The sequence below is a fragment of the Mytilus californianus genome, unplaced genomic scaffold, assembly GCF_021869535.1.
Source record: "Mytilus californianus isolate M0D057914Y unplaced genomic scaffold, xbMytCali1.0.p SCAF_9, whole genome shotgun sequence".
NCBI lineage: Eukaryota > Metazoa > Mollusca > Bivalvia > Mytilida > Mytilidae > Mytilus > Mytilus californianus.
Window position 1 is genome coordinate 55,157,349 of NW_026262745.1, and position 15,690 is coordinate 55,173,038.

The window sequence follows — 15,690 nt, forward strand, 5'->3', positions numbered from 1 at the left end:
TAGAAAAACAAAGGATGTGGGGGTATCCATCCATGACACAAAATCAGTACATGCACAGAAAAACACACAAAAAGTAAAGGAAATGTTCGATTGGCATGAAGGGCATTCGATTGTCTATCTCAATTATCGAACTTCACCAGAAAGTATATAAACAAAACACCGAGAAAATTGGACCCATTCATCTTCTTTAAATGTACAAATACTTTTAAAACTTGCAGAAGTTAAAAAAAATGTATACTTTATGCTTTGTTGAACTCATTGACACATGCGTATTGTTGACATATTTTACAAGCGATCATAGTGGCGAATGAAAAGAGAAATAGCCGAGAGAAGTTTAGATGGGTTAAGAGGACAGATAAACACCCTAAGTGTGACGGACGGACGATCATAGGGATATATGCTTCTACTTGTAGAATAATGTGGCAACCTGTCGGATTATCGAAATGTAGGACTATCGAATTGTCGGACTATTGAAATGTTGGACTATCGAACCATCGGACTATCGAACCGTCGGACAAAAGGAGCGTCAGACTGTCGAGCGGACCCCATGAAAAACCATAATACGAGGAAATGTTTGATAGAGAAAAACTGCAAATTTCTGACGGTAACTGGTACTGGATCAGTAGTAATTTCGTTTTCTGCTTGTAAAAATAAGAAGATGTGGTATGATTGCCAATGAGACAACTCTCCACAAGAGAAATAATGACACAGAAATTAACAACTATAGGTCACCGTACGGCCTTCAACAATAAGCAAATCCCATACCGCATTAATTTGTTTTTCGCGGGCATGTCAAAATTGTCGCAGGACATTTTTTGCTTGTAGCAACTATCTTATATTACTTGATGTGATCTGCTCTTCATGACATTGAAAGGAAAGCATGTTTTCTGTTTCAGTAATAGTAAACACTTCCTTGAAGTATGTGAGTTAAGAGAAAAATCTAGCCAAACCTTTATCTCTGTGCTTGCAGACGATGTAAAAGGAGTTACGTACACTCCTGAAATGTTCCGATAACTAATAAAAAGGTCTGATAATCCGATCTTATACCTTACTGACAAAAAATAAGCAAATCGATATGTTGGGTAAAATTTAGAATAAAAGAACAGGTTAAAAAGACCATGTTTTTATTAGTTTAATTTCAAGCATTTAAAGAGACGTTCCTGCCAAGGAATACAATCCTGAAAAGAGATTCGGGAACGCGAGTTTCAAAAAGTGATTTCAAAGTTTAGCAATGGGTCGATTCCGCTGCTTGTGGGCAGCTCAGAAGCTCCCGAGGGACACTAGCAGAAAAAAGCCAGTGCTTTAGTATTCAAACGGTTTATAATACAACATTTCCCATTGATAAATTATTAAGAAACATGAGATGCTGAGAATGCCGGTTAATTTTGTTTTTAATTCCACTTTGAACACTTAGCTCATCGGCCCGAGTTCAAGTATTTATACATCTGTAATATTTATCATGTTTTTTGGTTGTTATTGTTACCAACAAGACGAATCTTCTATCTTGTAGCAATGCATGTTTTACGCCTGAGAAAGCGTTATGTAGATTTAAACGTTTGGCGGGAAAGTCAGTTGCCGGGTTGAAGGTTATAGGAGTGTTTGTGAGCAATTCTCGTGTTCAGTAAGGGGAACATTTAGTAAAAACCAATATCCAGGAAATATTGTTTTCGTCCTGAAGTATATAAACGGGTGAGGAATATCATTCGGGATATGTCAATGTTCTTATAAAGAAGAAAAGTTTATAAGCAGTAGTACTTTACTTATATATAAGTAACATATAAGAGCTGTTACATTGTGTGGACAACTTGTACTGCGTAAAAGTTGGTCTAATATAAAAATTTGGCAAAGCAGACTGTCCCATTCGGAGGACAGACTGTAACAATCCGCACAGTCTGGTAGTAACAGACTGTACTTGCTGCACTGTCTTGTAGTGACAGACCGTTCCATTTGGATGACAGGCTGTTAGATTGTATAATTCTTGTATATATAATTGTTCATGGTTACTTTATATCGACAAAGAGTCAGTGTGTATATTTTAGTTCGTTGTACATATAGGTAGTCATAGATTTTTGGTATCGCCGTATTGTTTATGGACAGATTACATCCAAGTATTTACTGGAACGAATCGTTTAAGATATAAACGCCCTACTGGTTACACGTTACATATTTGGTGGCTAGCGGTTGATATTCAAGTTGTTAGTTAAATACTATTTGATTGATTGATCATCATTCAATTTATTGTCAGTTGACACCAGTATTTATTAAAAGGATAATATTAAATCGACCGTAAGGCATAGTTGTAGCTCACGGTTGAGTTGTAACACGAGTGTATCCTTTGATAAAATATTACAACACAATAATATTTTTATTTGAATGACACTATACTGCAATAAATATGTCAAATTTTGACGAACAGATTGCTGAAGTAAGTAGACAAATACAGTATCTTAGTGAAAGCACAATGCAACATGGACTTGACATTATATCTTCTACACCTAAAGATCAGGGTGTACGTCCAAAGGTTGTTGAAAATAAAGACCATGATTCAGGCGTAGTGACGACAGGGCCGTCTCTATCAGCACATGGTAATTGGCCGTGGGTAATACACTGTCTTTGCCAGATGTAGATATCATATCAAAACTTCACAAGAGTAATAGAAAATCTATAGGGCAACATAAAGATCAATATTTTCATCCTAAGCAGGCCAACATTTTGAGATGTATGCCCTAGTTAATATGTGGTCTGAACACCAAAAAATTTTGTACTTGGCCGTGTCACTGATTGGATAGGCTCAAGCAGTCCTTTGTGATTTACCAAAGTAAAAGAGACAAATATTATCAGACCGAGTTAATGCGCTGGAGGAACGCTTTGCTCTATCTAGTCAATTAATGCTACTCGGTGGATATCGCATTAATAAGAACTCGCATTTTGATAACTTAACCATAGATCTGTATGTAGGTTGCACTTTGTAAATACAGCTGTTTCACAAACCACGCCTCTTTTTGGGAGATATATAATATTCATATTTATTTGTTTGTTTACGTACTGGTTCCCACATATGATCTCTATTTTTCATCTCATAGAGACATAACTTGGGAATGTTACTAGTATATCTACACATGGTTGCAGGGAATTTTGAATTCTGAGGGTCACCTAAAGTGAAGATAGGGGTGGTATAGAACTTAAGTATAATTTTAAACTTTTAGAAGTTCGGAGCAAACCACGCCTCTTTTTGGGAGATATATGATATTCATATTTATTTGTTTGTTTACGTACTGGTTCCCACATATGATCTCTATTTTTCATCTCATAGAGACATAACTTGGGAATGTTACTAGTATATCTACACATGGTTGCAGGGAATTTTGAATTCTGAGGGTCACCTAAAGTGAAGATAGGGGTGGTATAGAACTTAAGTATAATTTTAAACTTTTAGAAGTTCGGAGCATATAAATGTTGAAAATATGCCGGACAGCCCTATGTTTTGACCTTTGAATAAAATAGTAGTGATATCAACTTTCCATTTTAGGATATAATTTTTCACAAAACTTCATTGTAAAAGTGGCACAGTTTTAGTCGTAAAAGGAGTTCCTATGGGAAATTGCATTGTCTATATTTACAGAAATGCAACCTTTATTACAATCGCAATATTTAAACTCGCATTCTTGTCCATTTTTGAAAAATCGCAATAATAAAAGCACGCAATAATTTTTGAATTTACAGTATCGACAAAAGGCAAGCAATACTTTGCCGGGGTTAGGTCAGTCAGTTCGAAGACTTTTAAATCTGGCCTACCCGACTGCTCCGTTAGAAATAAGGGAAACACTCACCAAAGAACAATTGATAGATGCGTTAATAGGCTCCGAAATGAGATGAGAATTAAACAGTCTCGTTCAAAAGGACTTAAAGATGTTATACGGTTGGCAGTTAAGCTGGAAGCTTATAACAAGTCTGAGAGTAGAACAATGAAAAGTAAAGATCACTTGTGACAGACTACTGGTGACAAACAGATGAAAGCATCTAACAGTCCTGATACCGTTGTATCGATGGAGCAAATGCCGACATGGATACAGACAATTGACAAAACAGTCCTATTAAGAAAAGAGATTAGAGATTTAAAGTCCCCGAGAAAGTTCCAACCATGGAGGAAGATAGATAGCACACTAAGTAAAGGAAAAAGGTGTGATCCCTGTTTCAGTTGTGGAGAAATAGGATATTTTGCAAGAAATTGTCCCCACAATAATACGAAACAAAGTACTAGGGGAACAGATAACAACGGAATTGATACGGACGGATCAGTCAATACACTGAAGTCTGAAGATAAGTCTTCAAACAATTATAAAGGTGCTGTTGTTTCAAGATCAGAGGAAACAGGAATGTTTGTTTAGTTATCCATTCACGATGTACTTGTCAAGTTTGTGGTTGATACTGGAGCTACACTAAATTTAGTTTCTACAAGAGTGTATGATTTAATTCCTGACTTGTATAGACCATATTATGTGTGAAACTAAGTCACAGATAAAGTCCGTCTGAGACAACTATTTAAACCTTCGATGTAGTAGTGGTGGAATGGATTTTGGTAAAGAGAAGTGTACTTCAGAGGCCATTGTAACTGACCTAGAAGTCGACAGTATTCTAGGTTTAGACTTTATGAAGAAAAATAAGTGTCTGATTGACGTGTCTACTAACTTATTTCTAAACGATAAATTTAGGGTTCCCCTTATTTTTCAAGGTACCCAACATAGAACATTTGTAGAAATGCTGACGCAATAAGTCGTGCTGCAAGAAAATCATGTCGGTTCACATCAGACAGGCCGTCAAAAATGCAGTGATTGTTTTAAGAGAGAACAGATTCATGTCAAAATCGTAACCAGTCAGATGCCTGACAATGGCAAAGACTTGACTCTAATAGAACTACAATCAAATGACTCGGACCTTAAACAAGTTAGGTAGTGGCTGACAGATGGTCAATGGCCACAATACAATGCTATGTCTGGTTAAGGATTCTTTATTAGGTCATTATGGAATCAGTTTAATTGTTTAGAGCTCCAAGAAGATATAGTAGTTAGACGCTTCGACGACCCTGAACGGAATTGTAAAATTACAAGCGGTTATTCCAATGTCTGAACGCAATCAGGTTTTACAATACCGTCATGACACAAAGTATGCTGGTCAATTAGGTATACATAAACCGAGAGAAAACACGCCAGTCTTACTATTGGCCTGGTTTGCAATCCGACGTTAGGGCATATGTCGCTGGTTGCGATAAGCGTACTCGGAGAAATACCCCAACGAAAAGGAACGTGTCTCAGTGCGATTAGAGGAGAACATTGGTCGTCGTGAGAGTAAAAGACCAGCTTGGACGGCTGATTATGTAATTGAGTGAATTACAGCTTGTGTGTGAATTTTGTTTTGTAATTGTAAATAAATCATGCGGGACGCATGTATATTGAGACGTGGGTAATGAAATGTTTATTGGTCGTTTTTGTTACCATTAAGAGAAATCCTATGTAGCAATGCCTGAAAAAGCGTTATGTAGATTTAGACGTTTTGCAGGAAAGTCAGGAGCCAGGTCGAAGATTAAAGGGGTGTTTGTGAGGGATTCTCGTGTTTAGTAAGGGGAACATTAAGGGAACAACCCTATCCAGGAAATATTGTATTCGCCCTGGAGTATGTAAGCAGGTGAGGAATATCATTCGGGTTCTGTCAATGTTCTGATAAAGAAGACCAGTTTAGATATAAAATACATATACATGATATAAGAGCTGTAACATTATAAGGACAGCTTGTACTGGGTGCAAGTAGGTCTAATATAGGAATTAGGCAGAGCAGACTGACCCATTCGAAGGACAGACTGTAACAATTCGCACTGACTGGAAGTGACAGACTGTCCCACTTGGAGGACAGGCTGTACCAGCACGCACTGTCTGGTAGTTACAGACTGTATCTGCCGCACTGTCTTATAGTGACAGACTGTTTCATATGGAGGACAGGCTGTTAGATTGTATAATTCTTGTATATATTATTGTTCATGGTTACTTTATATCGACAAAGAGTCAGTGTGTATATCTTAGTTCGTTGTACATATAGATAGTTATAGATTTTGGTATCGCCGTATTGTTTATGGACAGCTTGAATCCAAGTATTTACTAGAACGAATCGTTTAAGATATAAACGCCCTCTGTTTACACGTTACATATCATTGGCTTTCAATTTAAGAGTTGAGCTGGGAATAGTATAATATATTATGCCACAGGTTTAAGCTTAATGCATTTTGACAAGACATTTATAACATTAATGGTATATGTATGATTGTAATAGGCACAGGTACATCTTTGAAGGACCGTGACATTGGGGAGATATTTATGTACTTCACTTCATGAGGAATGACAGAAAAAACAGTCCAAGGTGAGTATTCTTTTCTTTGATTATCATAGTGATAAAGGTTGTCATTGATGATTTATCCGGATGTGTAAACTCAGTCGACTAACGCTTAAAATTAATAAAATTCAGTTTGTGAGTGAAAAACCGTATTAAACGTCAATTTAACGTCAATTAATCAGTGTAAAAAAACCTTATATTAGTTATAATTCCAATGAAATGCACTGAAATCTATGCTCGGATGAAATATTTCATGAACACTTACAAAACTATTTATGCATGTGTAGGAATTCATACTCATGACGTCATGAAACGGGCTTATACATGTATATTTTTTGGATGTCATGGCGCTCACCAATGAAAGAGTTGCATTAATATATAAGAGGGTAGTCATGCCTTACATTTTTACTATATTATTTCAAATATCGACTAAAAATATATCTGGCTGAATCAAATAATCTGAATTTTAATGAATTACATGACATACATCAACATTAACATATATTTAGATAAAAAATAAATATGCAGTCAATTTGCATTTAAAAAAAAACCATTCTCCTGGTGAACGCCTTCTTTACTATACTAACGAATATAAGTATCAGTGAAAACAACAGACGATGTAAAACAATATACAAGTATATAATATACATAATGGAATGTATTATATGCATACAATATGTGGATATCAAATGATATAATAAAGTGTTTAGCCCTAATACAAGATCTTTGTTATATCAACACAACAAAAATAAATAATATATTACACATACATATATAAAAATATAAAATAAGCCAACTATAATTTCAACACGAGCGAACGTTGGCATGCAGAATGAGGAACATTGGGAAAATCCAGCAAAACGAAAAGCTAACGGCGGAAAAAATTAACACAAATTTTTTGTAAGGATTACCCAAATATATAGAAAAAAATGGCCTACTTTTTTTGTGTTGGAAAGGTTATTTTTGGGGTTCGAATTAAACGAATAAACCACGAGTCATACAACTGACCAACATTTTATCACCATGGCCACACGCCATCTGCACCCACAAATAATAAAAAAACCCACCATGATTAGAAACTAATTTTATTGTAATTCACTCATTTAACCGAACTGAAAAATTGTAAAACTTGAAACATTTAATCAAATACCATGTCCCTTGTCTATGATGTAGTGGTTCACTATTTCAACCTATTTTGATACGAAACACATGACCTTTGAATTCCGAATGTATACGATAGGAGTGTGAGAAAATATTTCGTATGTTTTGCACGTGTTTGCTTTTCTGGTCATTCTTCAGTTAGTCGTAGTATAATACAGATATAACCTTCGATTTGAGTTATCAATTAATATATAATAGTTAGATTCCGAGCAATTGTTATATTTCCCCTATGTTATGACAGGTTATATATGTAACAATACTTCCACCTAAACTTAAACAATGTCCTCTTTCTGTAATAAGCTGCAAATAACTTGAGGACACCAATTTCGGGTTAGATTCTTTTTATGTTTTTCTCTCGCTTTTACCAGAATCTAAAACCATATGATATTTTAACGTTCTTCTAAAGTACTTGGGAAAAAGTAATACGATTGACCAAAGACAAGTTGCTTGCTTTTTTTCAAATTATATCAAGATGTTCACAAAATGCGGACAACGTGTAAAAACATTCTATACAAACTATAATAAGTACGCATCATGTATATTACAAGTCTTGATATTTGTGCAAAAATACCCATAAGACCTTAATTTTTTTTGCAAAAATAGCAATATGACATCTAGTTAATATTTGTGAAAAGATACAAATAAGACTTATACACTTAAAAGATAAAATTCAAGATTTCGAACTTAAAGTGAAATAGTAAATTTTAACACATATTTGTTGCAATAATGTTGCATATACGAATAAGATGTGGTATGATTGCCAAAGAGACAACTCTCCATCAAATACCAAATAATGCTTGATAAGCTAATAAAACTAACGCAGATGTTCGTAACACTTTTTCGTATCACACTCCGTGCAGTGTGATACGAGAAATATCTCTTCATGCAAGAAATAGATAACATGCCGCAACCATAAGAGAATTGAAGATATAAAATCCACAAGGAAAATAAAATAATAATAAATAAGTAAACTAGATTTGAAAAAATGAAAAAGACAATAGTAAAAAAAATATACATATTTACTTCATGTGTAATCATTTTGTTCTGTATGCATTTCCGTTTTCAAAATCATTTACTGTCAAATCATCCAAAATCCCTGTAATATTTTACTATATGATTGTATTATTGGAACTGTTATTCAAACTTTTATATCGTTAACGAATTTGACATTTGTTCTCGGCATGAGAAATTGTTAGGGTTTTCTTTATTTTGCAACACATGTGAGATATAGGTTAATAGATTTAAAAAAAAATCAGTTTGTCATGCTTGCCTCAAAATATAAGAAGATATTATCATTGGTTTATTTCTAATACGAATTACATTGTTTGCTTTCAAATTTCACGTTTTGGGCGTTTTTAAACTACAATTACCTTTATTTGACGATGATTCTTTTTATTCAAGTCAAGATGGATTACTATATATATATATATATAAATAATATAAATATATAAACAAGTCTAAATTGAAAACAACGTTCAAACCTATGATTGCGTTGGATAAAAACCACAATTTTTATACGTGTGCATGCAAAACAAATTCCTTGGTAGAGGGGTCTAAATACAGCACAAACAACATTTCCAAAAAGACCAAAAAAGTCAAAAAGTATATTTTAACAAAACGCATTTGACTAGCAGGTCGAACAACGGATGTTCTTAAACACTGCTGACTGCCATGGCGATTGTCAAATAAACTGATCACCAGATGTAACAAAATGAATCTTAATTATTAATTTAATACCAAACAGAAAACAATGAACTTGCGGAAAAGATGGTATACCGCAAACATGAGGTGCAAAAATTAGTACATATACAAAGTCTAAAGATTTGCGCAACGGTACTAATATTTGATGGTAATATACGAAGGTGATGTTATAAAATTGATGATTTTATAACATCATCTTCGTATATTATTAACATCATCTTCGAATATTATTAAACATCATCTTCGTATATTACCATCTTATATTTTAGTACCGTTGCGCAAGTCTTTAGACTTTTATAATTTTTTCCTTATCTGCGCAGTATCGTCTATTCTACACGATACGGTACATATTATATGTTCTGGTTGGTCCTTTTTATACACTTCTATATAATTTATATGTATATATACATATAAACAAGTCTAAATTGAAAACAACGTTCAAACCTATGATTGCGTTGGATAAAAACCGCAATTTTTATACGTGTGCATGCAAAACAGATTCCTTGGTAGAGGGGTCTAAATACAGCACAGACAACATTTTCCAAAAGACCCAAAATGTGAAAAAGTATATTTTAACATATATATGTATACAAGTTTTACGTTGTACTTTTGTTTTTCGTTATGATTCCACATTTAAAGGAAAGCTCATAACGCCTTCTCCGGCCATCTTTTGAACAAGAAAAATAAACAGTTTTCAAATTAAAAGGAAAATAAAAGTTAGGGCAAATACAAATTGTGGTATTAGATTTTTTTCTACAGTAAGATAGTAACTGAAAATAATACAGAAATGTGAAGTTTGTTTTCTACAAGTTGTACTGAAGTTTCAATTTAGCATAATTCTGTTTCACAATTCGAAACTGTTCAAATACCTCCATAATATTTTGTTTTGAAATTTCTTCTCCTCGCGAACAAGCATACTGTTGAGCATATACGTTTTTTTCTCTAATGAAAGTGATGATATCTTTATCACATCTTCCTTCCATATGTTCAGTTAAACACACGACGAGATCATTAACTGCTGGTTTAGTTCCGTCTTTGCTGAAATTGAAAAAAAAACAACACTGAATAAAGAAATCAACAAGTGTTTAAATGGCGTGTTGTGATACTGTAGATTCTGAATCACAACTATTTACAGTGCTGTTCTATGTTTTTACCAATAATAAATGCGGCAGAGGTATTCCACAACACAAGCCATTATAATAAATGATTTTTAACTGTTTTCGGTTAACCTACGATAAGATATTTTGTAGAAGATCATATCATTCGAAATCAAAGATAAAATTAAGAGTTTAGAACCTTTTTTGCGATTTTTTTGCGGAAGCTGTGACTTCGGAGAAATGTTTGAAAATTCGGCAAATAAAAATTTGGATTGAAACTCAATTAGTCTCAAGTGTCCGCACGTTTTCTTCTATGCAATTTAAAGAATATTTGATAAATAGTCATATCATATGAATTGTGTTCCGTTCTGGCTGAACAATTTTGTGGAATTTAGGGACACAAAAAGAAACTGCTTGAATTGCTTGAAATATCAGTTTTCTTCCCTTTTTATCAGTGATAATACATGAAAAATATAACAGTAATATACTGGACAGAACACATAAAGGATAGAGAAATTTGTCTAAATTGGCCCGACGATATGTTTCTATACGGACTTTCAAACTTTGAACGTGCTCGCTAAAAATCTGAGTCAGTCTAATAAAAACAGTGTATTTAAAAGTTGTTGTGACCAACCTGTCGTCCTGAATATACAAATAATGTTTGCAATAGGGCACTTTGCAGCTAGCCATCAATTTGTGAAAAGGAATAAATACTCTGAATGAATTCTTTAGTTCCGAAATGTCAAATATAATTTTTTGGCTTTTACACCATTCTTCGTTGGTATCAAACAGAGTATATAGTTTTAAAGAACAGCTTCGTGTATTAGTAGTTGTTGATAGTATTGGCTTTGCACTAGCTTTCATTGATTTGAGTATTCTCAGAATTGTATTTTGAGTCTAGTGTTTTTGTTAGTTGTGTTTATGCTTTGTATCGAGTTAAGCTCTTTTCAACTGATAAAGTTTGTTCTTATTTTGTGCCGTTGCATCACTGTCTAAGGTCATGGGAGGGTTTGGCGCCCGCAAACATATTTAAACCCGCCACATTCTGTGTGTGCACGTCTCATTAGCAATCATACCACATCTTCCTATTTCTGTCATGTGTGCTGTTATAGTTGGACATAGTGTCCTTTTTAAACAATAAAACAGGTGCGTTATCAATGCTCATGAACACATTTTGAATAAATTATCTTTTAAGACAAATGTGAATCTTTTTTTTTAAATTATTTTCCATGTTTTTTTTTTATTATTATTTTTATACATTCGTTTAGTCTCCTCTCTGTTTTGGTTGCATTTAATCAAATGGAATAGCTAGTCAGAGGTATTTTGTTAACCATGAGAAGACAGTTTAAGTTGTTTTTGCATGTGTTAAACTATATTAATATCTGTGAGTACATATGATAACAAAATAACAAAATAAAACGAACCTGCATTTATATTCCTCCATGTCAATGTATGTTTGACCAGTTTTGGTTTGTGTAATGCCCATGAACATATTATCAATACAGCCAAAAAACCATTCAAGATTTTCTATTGTTGAAACGCACCGAAAGATGCCTGAAATTTCTAAAACAAAAATATATAAAGGAATTATACAATGTGTTACTTTAAACGATCCATTCGATCTCATTGAGACAACTTAAACATATTAAAGAAAGTGAAATGACCCAAATGTTTTATTGGTTTCCAGTATATAGGCAAAACATGCATAGCAGTTAGCTTATTGTATCATTGTATCTGAATGCACTTTTTTTCTTTTAAAGGACATTCAAAACTCGTAAATCTCGGAAAACTAACAACGCCATGGCAAAAAAAAAAAAAAAAATAAAAAAACCGAAAAAGGACGAAAAGACAAAAACATCCACTATGCATAGAAAATTGATAGGTTATTACATTTTTTTATATATTTGCCATAGTTTTATTTTACCATTCTTAAGATTCCGTGTTCTATATCTAGATGTTTGTTTCTACATTTTTTGTATTTATTATTTACGCTACTTTTTTGTCATTGAATTGATAACAAAAATGACCAATTGATCGTTTACTAAATGAAAACACTTGACATTGTTTATTCATCTTGTCTAAATCATTATGGAACATATATAACAAGTGTATCCTTAGCTAGTATACTAAAAGCTTAAAATTAACTTATAAAAATTTTACTCCATAATCAGGAGCGGAATTCACTCTAAGTCAGTCAAAAGCTTTTTGAACACGTTTTGTATCTTGCATATATACTGTTTATATTTACAGTCTTTGTTCGCTCTAATTTCGTTTTTCAATAAGATTTGCGTGTAATGATTGAATTGCAGGAGGACATAAAATGTATAAAACGCTGGAAAATTTCTGACCAATACAAAAATAAACCTATCGAAATATTCTAAATTATATAGTTTGCACCAAATACTAACCATTCGTGTAGAGGCAAAGACTGTCAAACATTGGTTGCATATTAGTGCTGTCATATCCATATAGCATGCGTTTTATTTGAAAACAATCCTCATAAGTCACGTCTTCAACGCATTGTAATACTGCTGGTGTATTACTACAAATAAACGAGTGAATGTCTTAACTTAATAAAAAAAATCATGACCAGTTGTTTCAATTGTACCAAGTAAAAATATTTTCAATAGTAGACCTCATGTTTTTTTTTCTGCTTTGCTTTATGTTATAAAAACTATAAAAATGGCAACGACATGCATATTTCTAGTGCACCGAAACAGTGTAAATTTTTCTTAATATAAGACTTCCTGTTTATTTAGTGCTTGAAATAATAACTTAAAATCGAAGTATCTCATATTTCTTCCGATAAAATTACTCTGAACAGAAAACGTTAGAGTAGAAATTCTGAAAATTGTTGAACAAAATTAAAGGTGTATAATTTATATGGGTCTGTATGCGGTTCCTTCATTTCTGTATTATTTAATTATTTTAGTCAAGTTTCTCTATTGTTTATATGTTCTGTCCTTTATTCTCTATTCTTTATATTCTATCACCCCTTTATTCTCTATTCTCTATTTCGTTGCCCAATTTTTCTCTATTCCTTATTTTTTTAACCCCATTCTGATACTCATCTATGAAAATTATTGTTTCCGTTGTTTTACGCTTCTGCTATATATCGGTAATAATAATTGTGTTCTTAGATCAACTGGAGTGATATACTATGTCTGAAATCTCTTTATTAAGTTTTTGATAAATTATATTAAATTTATTTGTTTCGTACCTATATGAAACACAGAAAAGACGTGAAAAATGGAAAACAAATCCCCAAATGCTGTAAATTATTGTACTTTTTAATTTCCCTAATGACTAAAACCATTTAGTGCTATTTGTTTGTTGTTGGTTTTATTTTGGGGTGAGGGGTTGGGGGTTGTGGATGATTTTTCTTTGATTGTATGAAGTTGTCCTTTGTCAATATAGCATACATATTAATATAAGAATACCAGCAAAGAAGTTCCATTGCAGCATCAAGTGATCCTAGGTAATCACCTGACATATAATTTTGCACTATAGTGTTGAACAGAGTTGTCTTTGACCTTTCATTGATTACAGCCATTTTAACACAATTTTCAAATTCAGGGCACTGCCCTAGTCTGTAATATCCATGCACCCCACTTAAAGATATCATTATGATAGTCACTGCCACTGGAAAAAAAGATAATGATTTGGCAACGTTAGCTGTTTGTAATTTTTGTTTTACAAAAGAATATTTTTACATTTACACAAATAATATCAATATTAATCTGAAGTAATGGACATTTTACTGTATTTTTGACATTTGGTCTCTTGTGGAGAGTTGTCTCATTGGCAATCATACCACATCTTCTTTTTTATATTTACTGCAGGGTTTGCTACTCGTGCTGTGTGGATGCAGTAGAATGAGTCTCCGTGCCTGTAGTGTATGCCCTCATATTTTTACAGTTAGGGTTTTTTTGCTTGTGAGAGAGCTGTCTACATATTCCATTATCATGATTATTGTACTATTTCTTTTACTGTATTTTTGTCATTTGGTCTCTTGTGGAGAGTTGTCTCATTGGCAATCATACCACATCTTCTTTTTTATATTTACTGCAGGGTTTGCTACTCGTGCTGTGTGGATGCAGTAGAATGTGTCTCCGTGCCTGTAGTGTATGCCCTCATATTTTTACAGTTAGGGGTTTTTTGCTTGTGAGAGAGCTGTCTACATATTCCATTATCATGATTATTGTACTATTTCTTTTACTGTGTTTTTGTCATTTGGTCTCTTGTTGAGAGTTGTCTCATTGGCAATCATACCACATCTTCTTTTTTATATTATATTATCATATCCAAGGAGCCTTATCAATCGTCGATTTATGAGCAGGTAGGTTGGCCAGTGAGTATCATAAACAAAATTAATGACATTAGTATCATATCTATCTATGCTCCGGTTCCTCGTCCAGATTTCAAACTTATAAGTAGAAATTAAACTGACAATGCCATCGCAAAACATGAAAAACGATCAAGAGACAAACAACAATATACAAAACACAACAAAGAAAAAATTAAGACTGAGCAACACGAACCCCACTAAAACTGGGGATGAACTCGGGTCATCTAGGGTGATTTTTAAAATTTTATCTTCCTATTTTTTGCTGACAATGTGAAAAAAAAAAACAAGGGAAACCGTCCTTACATGTCTATCTATTAAAAAAATTAAAAAAAAGTAAAATCACAAAAAATAATGAACAATATTCATATTTATCTTTTATCGGTTAAGTGAATTATGTTACAACGTTATAACAACTTGTTTTATTTAATTTCAATAATAATAATGATTAAATTCCCGAAAGTTCGTTAAAACACACATATAAATTAAATAACATGAGCTGATGCATATCAAACTATAACCAATTCTGACGCATTAAGAAATCTTACAAAATTAAAAAATAACTGGCCAGTGTTTATAATCTAAATATTTCAAATATGAAACGACTATACTCACTCTTAACACATACACATTGCAAAATCATGTTCTGTTATTGTTTTTAACTTTCTAAACCTGCCAGAATATAAAATTTGATAAAAAAAACTCTATATTATAAGAAACTATATGAATAACTTGCCACTAATTTTTTCCCAAGCTACTTCAAATCAAAGCTTCCTAAAACTTTTTTTAAAGCGTTTAACATTTGTATGTTAAAAATCCCAAGGAAAAATTAACCGGCGATAATTTTTTCTAACTTGTTAGGTCCTATTTGGTTATAAAGCTCCTACATGTATCATTTGACACGTGTACGTTTTTTTTTATACATTCCTCAAGTAGATCGAGAAAAGTGCATCGGACGCACATGATTTATAAAGTTCATTTGTTAGTATCCCACAACTTTCTTTG